A 13,717-nucleotide genomic window follows, 5' to 3' on the forward strand; every position below is an offset into this window, starting at 1 on the left:
GAGCGTGCTTGCATGTCCTCATGTAACCAGCAGTCATTCCTCTTGCATGAATGTTAAGGCATGAGTGCGTGCCTGCTAATACCTTCAGTAGTGACAAGCATAATTGCGAGGGAAGAGCCTTGCACGAGGACTAGTCTCCAGTTGAAACTCACTGAGCTGATCGCAGAGAACCCTTGATAGAGAGACCCATAGCTTTGTAGATTACAGCAATACAAGCCCATGTGATGACGAACTGACAAGAGCAGGGCCCCATAATTCAATAGCCCTATAAAGATGCATAGAGATATGATTTTGTCCTGAAACGAACACGGGGCCCCCTTAATGTAATGATCCAATGGGAATAGCTACCCATAATATGATAACTAAATAGAACATGGACCAATAACTTAATGACCTAAAGAAAATGTAGTAGGCTCATTTCATTGTGATCAAAAGATAAAGAGAACATAGACCAGTAATTTACTGACATTAACAGAACACAGACCAGTAACTTGCTTGCCTTAAAAAGCACAGACCAATAACTTATTGACCTAAACAGAACGCTGACCATTAACTCGCTTGCCTTATAAAAGCACAGACCAATACCTTACTGACCTAAACTGGACACAGACCAGTAACTTGCTTGCCTTAAAAAGCACAGACCAATAACTTATTGACCTAAACAGAACGCTGACCAGTAACTTGCTTGCTTTATAAAAACACGGACCAATAGCTTACTGACTTAAACTGAACACAGGCCAATAACTTGCTTTATAAAAACACAGACCAATAACTTACTGACCTAAACTGAACACTGACCAGTAACTTGCTTGTTTTATAAAAACACGGACTAACAGCTTCCTGACTTAAACTGAACACAGGCCGATAACTTGCTTGCTTTATAAAAACATAGGCCAATAACTTACTGACCTAAACTGAACACAGGCCAATAACTTGCTTGCTTTATAAATACACAGACCAATAACTTACTGACCTAAACTGAACACAGGCCAATAGCTTGCTTGCTTTATAAAAACACAGATCAATAAATTACTGGCCTTGACAGAATACAGACCAGTAACTAGCTTGCCTTAAAAAAACACGGACCAATAACTTACTGACATAAACAGAACACAGAACAGTAACTTGCTAGCCTTAAAAAAACACGGACCAATAACCTACAGACCTAAACAAAACACAGAACAGTAACTTGCTTGCCTTAAAAAAACACGGACCAATAACTTACTGACATAAACAAAACACAGAACAGGAACTTGCTAGCCTTAAAAAAACACGGACCAATAACCTACAGACCTAAACAAAACACAGAACAGTAACTTGCTTGCCTTAAAAAAACACGGACCAATAACTTACTGACATAAACAGAACACAGAACAGTAACTTGCTAGCCTTAAAAAAACACGGACCAATAACCTACAGACCTAAGCACAACACAGACCTATATGAAAAGACACAGACACATTCGTCGTGACATGAAGGGAATATTGTTTGATTTTCCTAAACAAACTCAAAATGAAAATCTCTCTCCTGGGTTAAAACCATTTGGACTCTCGTGATGCGTTGTAAATTAATATACACTATGAATTTTCAGTGATCAATATACACAAACGGCCAAACCATACCCCTCAAAAGCATTATGCAATTCAAACACTTGGAAGACCAATTCGTTTGGTCTGTAAACATAAGAGTTATTTACTTAATTATATCCTATGACTGTAAACTCGGCAGCAAAGGTGTATTTTTGTGCTATGTGATAGAGTAAATATGTATACATATATATATATATATAATATATATAATATATATATATATATATATATATATATATATATATATATATATATATATATATATATATAGTTATAACATGAGTCTAAACAAGACCTAAGAAGCAACAGGAACAGGTCTCCAAACATTGACACACATCCATTGTTGTTGGGAAGCTCAGGTCTCTCTCTCTCTCTCTCTCTCTCTCTCTCTCTCTCTCTCTCTCTCTCTCTCTCTCTCTCTCACTAAAAGAAAAGGATTCAGGATTCGCTAAAGGTCAGGGGTCACGATCCGGAAAAGGTTAAAGGTTATGAATATGGAACGTGTTTGTTATTCTCGTTCGTCTCTCCATAATTACGAACATAAATTCGCCGACCTTCAAATTATCACTTCCTGGCGATGTGGGTGTAGTCGCCATTTTTTTTTTTTTTTTTTAGAGCGACTTTTGTACTCACTTCAGCCCTTTTCTCTACTGAGAGAAAAGAGAGAGAGAGAGAGAGAGAGAGAGAGAGAGAGAGAGAGAGAGAGAGAGAGAGTCGACGCTCCTCTCTACATATTAGCATGAGCCTTCATTATACGCGCATTGCAGGAACGACATGCATCAACATACGCATACAAAAGCAAGTCTCAACCTCAATTATTAAAAAATAAAAAAAAAAAACAAGTAAAAAATGCGCCCAAGTTTCTGAGATCTCAGAAGAGTTCCTTTACAAAAATGAAGAAAGATCTGAAGACGTGAAACTGGACTGTTCTCGTGAACCGCATTGCAACACACAAATAAACACGAAGCAGCCGAAAGGTGAGCATTTAGCATAATTTTGGACTCTGAATGATATAGGCATCGTATGAGTTACGTTACTGCATTTGAACTTGCTAGCTGGGGACTTCTATACAGACAGATGGGTAGAAAGATGATAGTTAGATAGATTGATTGGTGACAGATAGATAGATAGATAGATAGAGATTGATAAATAGATAGATAGATGATAGACTGATGACAGATAGATAGAGAGATAGATTGATGATAGATAGATAGATAGATAGATAGATAGATAGATAGATAGATAGATACAGATAATGGATGGATAGATAGATAGATTAATGACAGATAGATTGATTGGTAAGATATAGATAGGTAGATAGACTGATGATAGATAGATATATAGAATAGATAGATAGATAGATAGATAGATAGATAGATAAATAGATAGATAGATAGATAGATAGATAGATACAGATGATGGATGGATGGATAGATAGATAGATTGATGACAGACAGATAGATTAATGATAGATAGATAGATAGATTGATGAGACATAGATAGGTAGATAGATTGATGATAGACAGATAGATAGATAGATAGATAGATAGATACACAGAATGATGATATACAGATAGATAGATTAATGATAGACAGATAGATAGATAGATAAGTTTTTTAATTCCACATTCGATATAGCACTCTTTAGTGCTTATTTCATAATCGCAATAAATAAACAGGCAAAACCACAGACATATAGATAGATAGATAGATAGATAGATAGATAGATAGATAGATTCCCGAATAACGAACACTGTTCTTGCAACCGGATCAAAGGACAATTTCCCAGAACAGTTTCACTCAACCAACAATAATCAAGGGGTTCTTATAATCTCAAGGCCCTTGGAGAACCTCCGCAAAAAGCCTTTCTCACTCGGCGTCGTCATATAGTCTAATCGCGAAGGAGCTTCTGCATCAACAGAAATAATCACCAGAAATAACTCTCTATCTGAATGCTTTTGCATCAACAGAAATAAGACTCGATCAAGATGAATCGAGAGTCCCCAGTGAGGTGGTATCTTCCACGATTCCCTACTATGTAGGTCATCAGACTGTCTAGAAATGAAGATTAAGTCCAGAAGGAGTCTCTCTCTCTCTCTCTCTCTCTCTCTCTCTCTCTCTCTCTCTCTCTCTCTCTCTCTCTGTGCTGCCTTCCATGATTTCCTACCATGTAGGTCATCAGACTTTAGACTTATAAGTCTAACATCTGACTCTGGATGTGGACTGACTAGAAATGAAGATTAAAGTCAGAAGTCTCTCTCTCTCTCTCTCTCTCTCTCTCTCTCTCTCTCTCTCTGCTGCCTTCCACGATTCCTACCATGTAGGTCATCAGACTTTAGACTTATAAGTCTAACATCCGACTCTGAATGTAGACTGACTAGAAATGCATATCAAGTCTCTCTCTCTCTCTCTCTCTCTCTCTCTCTCTCTCTCTCTCTCTCTCATACAAAGTGCCCATTCTCTCTCTCTCTCTCTCTCTCTCTCTCTCTCTCTCTCTCTCTCAGACACACACAGAGTGCCCTCTCTCTCTCTCTCTCTCTCTCTCTCTCTCTCTCTCTCTCTCTCTCTCTCTCTCTCTCTCTCTCTCTCTCTCTCTCTCTCTCTCAGCAGACTTAAATGCGTTTCCGTCAGGTCTCCAATATCCCCCATGGGGTTCCAAACTCCACGTTGCGAACGCAGTTCTAATTGGAATAGATGCAGTATTATGGGACTCACGCCTTCTCTGCTAATTCCCTTCGAGGACTGGGTAAGTCATTATAATATAATGACATTGTGTTTAGCAACATATACAGGCTACATAAACATGCATTTATTGGTATGCAAGATAAGTGAGTGGGTAAATGATAGGCATAAGATTGGGTGGTAGGATTATGTAGAGAGAACGGGAGACCAGGCCTTGAATAACAGTATAAAGTGGAAGGTTTTAGAAACTACGAGATGAATTTGTATAGGGTGACTTTTCTGTGAAATACCTGAGGTAATGGAATGTCAAGAAAAGTCTAATAATATTTTTTTTCTCAACCGTGCGCATGTTCTCTCTCTCTCTCTCTCTCTCTCTCTCTCTCTCTCTCTCTCTCTCTCTCTCTCTCTCTCTCTCTTATTTATATATATATATATATAATGTAATTTTATATATCTATATATATATAATGTCATTATATAGATCTATATATATATATATATATATATATATATATATATATATATATATATATATACATCAGATAAAACAATTACCAAATTACGTTCAAAATTATTACGTAAATGAGACACTCAGCATAATTCCATCAACATAATAATAATAATAATAATAATAATAATAATAATAATAATAATAATAATAATAATAATAATAATAATAATAATAATAGTTATGGAAACAGAAAGTAAGGTTGTATATATATATATATATATATATATATATATATATATATATATATATATATATATATATATATATATATATATATATATATCAGAAAAAACAATTAGAAATTCCGTTCAAAATTATCACTTAAACAGGACACTCAACTTTAATTCCATCCAACAATAATAATAATAATAATAATAATAATAATAATAATAGTTATGGAAACGAAAGTAAGGATGTATTTATTCATTCGCCACAAAACCCATTTTTTTTTCTCTCAGAAACAAGAGGAAAAAAAAAAAATTCCCGTTTCAATCGCTCAATCGTGTAGGACATTCGAAAGACGTCTGTCGTTGTGTCCCCCCGACGTAAGGACGAGAATTTCCCCCTTTTTTCTCGGACCAGAAATAATTTACCGAGACAGACGCAAAAAAATCTCGTTGTTCGTCCGTCTTTGTGCGGATGAATGAGTAATTTATTCTTTTTTTTTTCATGTCTCGGTTTCTTTTCATTGCATTTTGCTCAGTTCTGTCAGACAAAGAGCTGTTTAGATTAATTATACATAAACCTCTCTCTCTCTCTCTCTCTCTCTCTCTCTCTCTCTCTCTCTCTCTCTCTCTCTCTCTCTCACAAACACACATACGCAGAGTACCCATTCTCTTTCTCTCTCTTTCTCAGACACAGTGCCAATTCTCTCTCTCTCTCTCTCTCTCTCTCTCTCTCTCTCTCTCCTCTCTCTCACTCTCACACACACACACACACACAGACACACAGTGCCCATTCTCTCTCTCTCTCTCTCTCTCTCTCACACACACACACACACACACACATAAGTACCCATTCTCTTTCTCTCTCTCTCTCAGACACACAGTGCCAATTCTCTCTCTCTCTCTCTCTCACACACACACACACAGACACACACAGTGCCCATTCTCTCTCTCTCTCTCTCTCTCTCTCTCTCTCTCTCTCTCTCTCTCTCTCTCTCTCACACACATACAGATACAGAATGCCTATTCTCTCTCTCTCTCTCTCTCTCTCTCTCTCTCTCTCTCTCTCTCTCTCTCCTCTCTCTCTCTCTCTCTCTCTCTCTCTCTCTCTCAATATACTAGCTGGTTATTAGTGGATTTTAGGCCAAAGGCCAAGCGCTGGGACCTCTGAGGCCACTCAGCGCTGAAACGGAAATTGAGAGGAAATGTTAGGAGAGGGTGTAAGGTGAGATGGAAGGAAGAGAATATGAAAGGAGGTGCAGTAAAAAGAAATGAGAGGGGTTGCAGCTGGGGGCCGAAGGGACGCTGGAAAAGAACCTTAAGTAAATGTCTACAGTGCACCGCATGAGGCGCACTGACGGCACTAACCCCCTCGCCCTTCTACGGAGACCCAAAAGTAGGCATCTGGAAGTTGGAAAAATTTGCATATAATTGGTTCCCGCCCAAAAGTGGACAAAACGGGAAACGTTTCTCTTCTCTTATCGCGTCCTCTCTTCTCTCTCTCTCTCTCTCTCTCTCTCTCTCTCTCTCTCTCTTTCTTTGTCGTGATTTTGGTGTTTTATGGGCGCAATAACTATCAATCTTTGGGCCTCGTAATATCTGCCATGGTGAATTTGCTCTCTCTCTCTCTCTCTCTCTCTCTCTCTCTCTCTCTCTCTCTCTCTCTCTCTCTCTCTCTCTCCATCGCTGATTGTTACAGTGTGGCCATTCTCTCTCTCTTTCCCTCTCCATCGCTGATTGTTACAGAGTGCCTATTCTCTCTCTCTCTCTCTCTCTCTCTCTCTCTCTCCTCTCTCTCTCTCTCTCTCTCTCTCTCTCTCTCTCTGTCCGCCTACCTATGTTATGAATTAATAAATCGTTACAGAGTGGCCATTCTCTCTCTCTCTCTCTCTCTCTCTCTCTCTCTCTCTCTCTCTCTCTCTCTCCATCGCTGACTGTTACAGTGGCCATTCTCTCTCTCCCTCTCTCTCTCTCATTGTTACAGTGCCCACTCTCTCTCTCTCTCTCTCTCTCTCTCTCTCTCTCTCTCTCTCTCTCTCTCTCTCTCTCTCTCTCTCTCTCTCACACACACACACACACACACACACACAATTGTTGAAAATCACTTTAACACTGCGTAATCTTAAACAGCTCATCTTAACCAACCTCAAATAATAATAATAATAATAATAATAATAATAATAATAATAATAATAATAATAATAATAATAATAATTGCACCATATATTCCTTAAAATCTTAAACAATTCATCTTATCGAACTTCTAAGCCTCGGAAAAAAAAGAGGCTCATATAAATCTCAGCATGCTGTCGCCTTCCCATAAAACGAAATCCTCCCATTTCCCTGTTCTTATCTACAACACCCGCCCCCGCCCCCGCCGCGAGCTAAAAGGTCAAAGAGCGGTCTGACATGACCTTATCAAGGCTCCCGATTACCCAATCAAAGTTGCAGGAGGAGTTAAGAGTGGAGAGTCTTGCTTGAAACAGTCTTTGAGTCTTTGGTTCAGAGTTGATAAAATAAAAGGAAGGAAGACGAATGGTGTGAAAATATAAAACACACCTGAATAAAGAAAAATGACAAACGAATAATAGAAAAAACAGAAGATATATATATACGTGAATGAAAGTTTGTTTAGAAAATAAAAGCGGAAGGTGAATGATATGAAAATATAAAACACACGTGGATAAAGAACAAGAATAGAATAATAAAAAAAATGATAAACGTTAGTTCAGAAAAAAACAGAAGATATATATATAGGTGAATGAAAGTGTGTTTAGTAAAAACCAAATGTCTGGAGAACGGAGCCTGTTCTCCAGACGGAAGAACAATAGAAAACTGGACGACTGTTCTCAATAAAAAACAAGTAAAAACTACGCCGAAGTTTCTTCGGCGCAATCGTGTTTTCTGCACAGCGTATAATCCTGTATGAAACTCTCAGCCGCGACCCATGAAACTTTCAGCCACGACCCGGTGGTTGCCTGTGTTGTTGGTACCTATAGAGGTGCCAGACGCCCGATCCACGGCTAACCTTAAGTAAAATAAAAGCTACTGAGGCTACAGGGCTGCAATTTGGTATGTTGGATGTTTGGAGGGTGGTTGATCAACGTGCCAATTTGCAGCCCTCTAGCCTCAGCAGCTTTTCAGGTTTGAGGGCGGACAGAAAAAGTGTGGACGGACAGACAAATAGCCATCTCTATAATAGTTTTCTTTTGCAGAAAAGTAAAAAGTGAAAAGTAGTTGAATGAAACTTTGTTCTCGAACGAGGAACAAAAGGATGTGAAATGAACGTCTGTCCTCAGAGAGAGAGAGAACAGAGGAACGGAGAAAATACGTAGGACATCCTTTTATTTGCCCAGGTTAGAAATAATATATATATATATATATATATATATATATATATATATATATATATATATATATATATATATATATATATATATATATATATATAATTATATTGATAGATAGATAGATTAATATAAATATATATAATAATATACATATAAATATATATATAAATAAATAAAATATATATATATATATATATATATATATATATATATATATATATATATTATATATATATAAATATATATATATATATATATATATATATAATATATATATATATATGTACATACATAGAGAGACAGACACGAGACACAGACAGACAGACAGACAAACTCCAGCATGTTATAACAGAACGAGAGCCACAAAGTGGAACGCCCATCAAACAACAGCCACTCGAGAACGAGTGGTGGCCAAAGCTCCGATGACTTGCCTTTGCAGAGAGTGAATAAATTTCCACGAGCCCTTTTCAGAGGGGGGAGAGAGAGAGAGAGAGAGAGAGAGAGAGAGAGAGAGAGAGAGGAACTCGCCGCGCGTCCAATATCAAAGTTGAGTCCTCGAAGGTCAGGTAGGTGTCGAAAATCGGATCTGCCGACGCCAAACGTGTAATATTTAATTTGTTCAATACTCAAGCTTTGAGTCCATAACTGAGTCACAAGTTACGTTTCATTCTTTGTCTGGGTGTCGTTAATTCTTTGGTCTATCATAACTATTTAGTCACAAGTTACGTTTTCATTCTTTGCATAACTGTTGAGTCACAAGTTACGTTTTCATTCTTTGTCCTGTCTAATAGTCATAACTTTGTTCATTCTTTGGAAACTTGTCTAATAGTCATAACTGTCACAAGTCACGTTTTCATTCTTTGAAAACTCCTGTCTAATAGTCATAACTGTTAGCCATACAAGTACGTTTTTTCATTCTTTGAAAACTCCCTGTCTATTAGTCATAACTGTTAGCCACAAGTCACGTTTTCATTCTTTGAAAACTCCCTGTCTATTAGTCATAACTGTTAGCCACAAGTCACGTTTTCATTCTTTGAAAACTCCCTGTCTATTAGTCATAACTGTTAGCCACAAGTCACGTTTTCATTCTTTGAAAACTCCTCTATTAGTCATAACTAGTAGCCACAAGTCACGTTTTCATTCTTTGAAAACTCCTGTCTAAAAACTGTTATACAAGTCACGTTTTCATTCTTTGAAAACTCCTAGTCATAACTGTTAGCCACAAGTCACGTTTTCATTCTTTGAAAAATGTTAGCCACAAGTCGTTTTCATTCTTTGAAAACTCCTGTCTATTAGTCATAACTGTTTTTCATTCTTTGAAAACTCCCTGTCTAATAGTCATAACTGTTACGTTTTTCATTCTTTGAAAACTCCCTGCCTATTAGTCATAACTATTAGTCACAAGTTACGTTTTCATTCTTTGAAAACTCCCTGCCTATTAGTCATAACTATTAGTCACAAGTTACGTTTTCATTCTTTGAAAACTCCCTGCCTATTAGTCATAACTATTAGTCACAAGTTACGTTTTCATTCTTTGAAAACTCCCTGCCTATTAGTCATAACTATTAGTCACAAGTTACGTTTTCATTCTTTGAAAACTCCTGCTATTGAAAACCACAAGTCACGTTTCATTCTTTGAAAACTCCTGCCTATTAGTCACTAACACAAGTTATTTTTCATTCTTTGAAACTCCCTGCCTAATGTCATAACTAAGTTACGTTTTCATTCTTTGAAAACTCCCTGCCTATTGGTCAAAACTATTAGTCAAAACTATATATACGCCTCAATTCTGTTAACTGCTCATTTCAGAAACAAAAGAATTATGAATTTAACTGCGCAGTCACAGACTTCATAATACGAACTTTGCTTTCGTCATCATCAGCCAGTAATGTTAAGCTAAAACACTGGTCTCAAGCAATATAAATATATATATATATATATATATATATATATATATATATATATATATATATATATATATATATATATATATATATATATGCATTAATTCTGTTAATTTGCCCATTCCTTCCACTAGTCTTACGCAAAGGCTCCATTTGCCTTTCTCAGGAAGGGATTAACAAGCGAATTGTTTTATTTGGCAAACAAACTTTGATTTGTTGCGATGAATCTTTAATGTGAAGTTTTAGCAGATTATTTGACATTTGACATATAGGATTGTGCATGTTTAATTTCTGTCTGTCCGTCCGAACTTTTTTCTGTCCACCCTCAGATCTTAAAAACTACTGAGGCTAGAGGGCTGCAAATTGGTATGTTGATCATCCACCTCAATCATCAAACATACCAAATTGCAGCCCTCTAACCTCTTTAGTTTTTACTTGATTTAAGGTTAAAGTTAGCCATGATCGTGCGCCTGGCACCGCTATAGGTGCCAGCAACACAGGCCACCAGCGTCTAGCGGCTGAAAGTTTCATGGGCCGCGGCTGAGAGTTTCATGGGCCGTGACTGAAAGTTTCATACAGCATTAGACACTATACAGAAAACTCAATTGCGCCGAAGAAACTTCGGCGCATTTTTTACCTGTTATTTATTATAAAAGATAAATCACATATTTTTTTAGTTTTTGCGTGGCTAAATGCGCCGATGTTACGAAGAGTATTGAAAAATTTCATTGGTATTGAAGATGTAAATATGCTAATTGTCAATGACGCTGTAAATACATTAAATGGATTGATATCGATGCTGTAAATAAACTACAGCCACTGTCATCGATGCTGTAAACGTATGAAATTGATTTTCAATTTACGCTGTAAATGCATCAACTGGGCTGTCACTGACGCTGTAAATGCATGAAATGGGGCTGTCATTGACGCTGTAAATACACCAAAAGGATTGACACCAATGCTGTAAATACACTACAGCCATTGTCATCGATGCTGTAAATGTATATAATTCATTTCTAAAATAAGCTGTAAATGCGTTAAATTGGGTACTGACTCTGTAAATACTTTAATAGGATTGACATCAATGCTGTTAATACATTACATTCATTGTCATCGATGCTGTAAATGTATGAAATTATTTTCGATGCTGTAAATGAATTGGCTGTCACTGAAAATATACTAAATGGATTGACATTAATGCTGTAAATACATTGCATTCTATCATCGATGTAAATGCAATTAAAAAGCATTATATGGGTTGTCATTGACGCTGTAAATGTGTTAAATTGGTTATCACTGACGTTGTCAATACATTAACAGTACTGACACCAATGCTGTAAATACACTACAGCCCTTCTCATCGATGCTGTAAATGAATGAAATCATTTTCAATCTACGCTGTAAATGCATTAAAGAAAAAGAATAAAATTTTGCCTCAGAAAATCCTAATTGGAAAATACCCTGAACCTAACCTGCCTTCGTTCTCAACTTCTCTCAGGGAAGAAACGGAACATTTTCCTCAGTTCATTCGAGTGGGGGGGAAATAAACTGAATTCTTCCTCAGTTCCAACTTTAGAGGAAAAAAAACCAGAGTCATTTTGCTGACTCAGGTTAGGAGATTCTGTTATCTTTGTTCGGCCTCTAATTGCATCTCAGGTCCTTTGTCTCTCTCTCTCTCTCTCTCTCTCTCTCTCTCTCTCTCTCTCTCTCTCTCGTTTTCATTATATCTCACAAATATGTATGAATTTCTTCAGTCAGATTTCCTTTCCTTTCGGTGGCGTTCTAGAAATCTCTCTCTCTCTCTCTCTCTCTCTCTCTCTCTCTCTCTCTCTCTCTCTCTCTCTCTCTCTCTCTCTCTCTCAGTCAGATTTAGTTGGCGTTTATATCTAACAAATATGTATCTATTTCTTCAGTCAATTTCCTCCCCATTCAGGTGGCGTTCTAGAAATCTCTCTCTCTCTCTCTCTCTCTCTCTCTCTCTCTCTCTCTCTCTCTCTCTCTCTCTCTCTCTCTTCTTTTTCAATATATCTCCACAAATATGTATGAATTTCTTCAGTCAGATTTCCTTTCCTTTCAGTGGCGTTCTAGAAATCTCTCTCTCTCTCTCTCTCTCTCTCTCTCTCTCTCTCTCTCTCTCTCTCTCTCTCTCTCTCTCTCTTGTTTTAATTATATATAACAAATATGTACGAATTTCTTCAGTAAGATTTCCTCCCCATTCGGTGGCGTTCTAGAAATTCTCTCTCTCTCTCTCTCTCTCTCTCTCTCTCTCTCTCTCTCTCTCTCTCTCTCTCTCTCTTCTCTCTCAATCGTTTCTCAAATGTCCTTTCTTTCGGTAAATTTCCAGAGGGGTAATTTGATCTTTTTCAGAGACATGTCTCTCTCTCTCCAATGTGCACATGTACGAAATGTCCTCTAAACAAGTGAGAATTTGATCTTTCAGAGAATGTCCTCAATGTAGAAACAAAGAAGAAACAAATGACAAGGACAAAAAGGAAAATAATATTACTTTTGTTTTGTGTCTCATTTAAAACTAAGAGAGAGAGAAGAGAGAGAAGAGAGAGAGAGAAAAGAAGAAGAAGAGAGGGAAGAAGATTTGTAATTTGTTTTTTGTTTTGTGTCTCATTTAAAACTAACAGAGAGAGAGAGAGAGAGAGAAAGAAGAGAGAGAGAAGAGAGAGAGAGAGAGGCCCCCAATTCTTAGAGATGGCAGCAGAAGTTAGCTAGCTCCAAGTCTTCTCCCTTGAATGATCAAGTCTTACGTACCGAGAGCATCAGGCATTTTAAGCTGGTCACCCATACAAACAGTGACCATTTCCAGCGCAACTTAGCTTAGTTGATCGGCTGGCAGCGGTGTAATGAATGTTAATGCCCTTTGCTCTATGTATACAAATGCGTGCGCTTGCTAGTGCATTAAACGGGGTCTGTCAAATAATGTGTTTTGTATATAAAGAAATATACTTTATAAAACCAGCTGAGTAATGATTATCATAATACAAAGAGCAACGTGACAACCAGTTACATTATTATTATTATTATTATTATTATTATTATTATTATTATTATTATTACTCAGAAGATGAACCCTATTCATATGGAACAAGCCCACCAAACGGGCCACTGACGTGAAATTCTAGCTTCCAAAGAATATTATGGTTATCACTATTATTCAGAAGATGATCTATTCTGAAACAAAACAGGAACCTGACGTTTCTAGCTTCCAGGGTGATCACTTGAAAGAAACAACAGAAGGTTCATAGGAACTGCAGAAAGAAGAGATCAGTTATTGAAAAAAAGGAAAAAAAAAATAAATTAACAAGTTGATAAATAAATAGGCAAAAATGTAAGTATATTATTAAAATACAAAGAGTGATTAAGTTCAAGAGCTGGGACCTACGAGGGCATTCAGCGGTGAAAGGGAAATTGAGAACAAAGGAGGTCTCAAAGGTGTAACAGGAGGAAAACCTCGCAGTTGCACTATTAAACAATTGTTGGGAGAGAGTTGAGGAAACAGAATATG

At 37.0% G+C, this 13,717-nt stretch overlaps 1 protein-coding gene across 4 annotated transcripts in view; it reads right to left on the reverse strand.

Moving 5' to 3' along the window:
* The window catches only part of LOC136851406 (proto-oncogene tyrosine-protein kinase receptor Ret-like), a 301,062-nt gene that overhangs the window by 118,278 nt on the left and 169,067 nt on the right, over positions 1-13,717 (reverse strand). The gene's annotated exons all lie outside the window — the stretch shown is intronic.

The sequence above is a fragment of the Macrobrachium rosenbergii genome, chromosome 23 (genome assembly GCF_040412425.1).
Source record: "Macrobrachium rosenbergii isolate ZJJX-2024 chromosome 23, ASM4041242v1, whole genome shotgun sequence".
Taxonomy (NCBI): Eukaryota; Metazoa; Arthropoda; class Malacostraca; order Decapoda; family Palaemonidae; genus Macrobrachium; species Macrobrachium rosenbergii.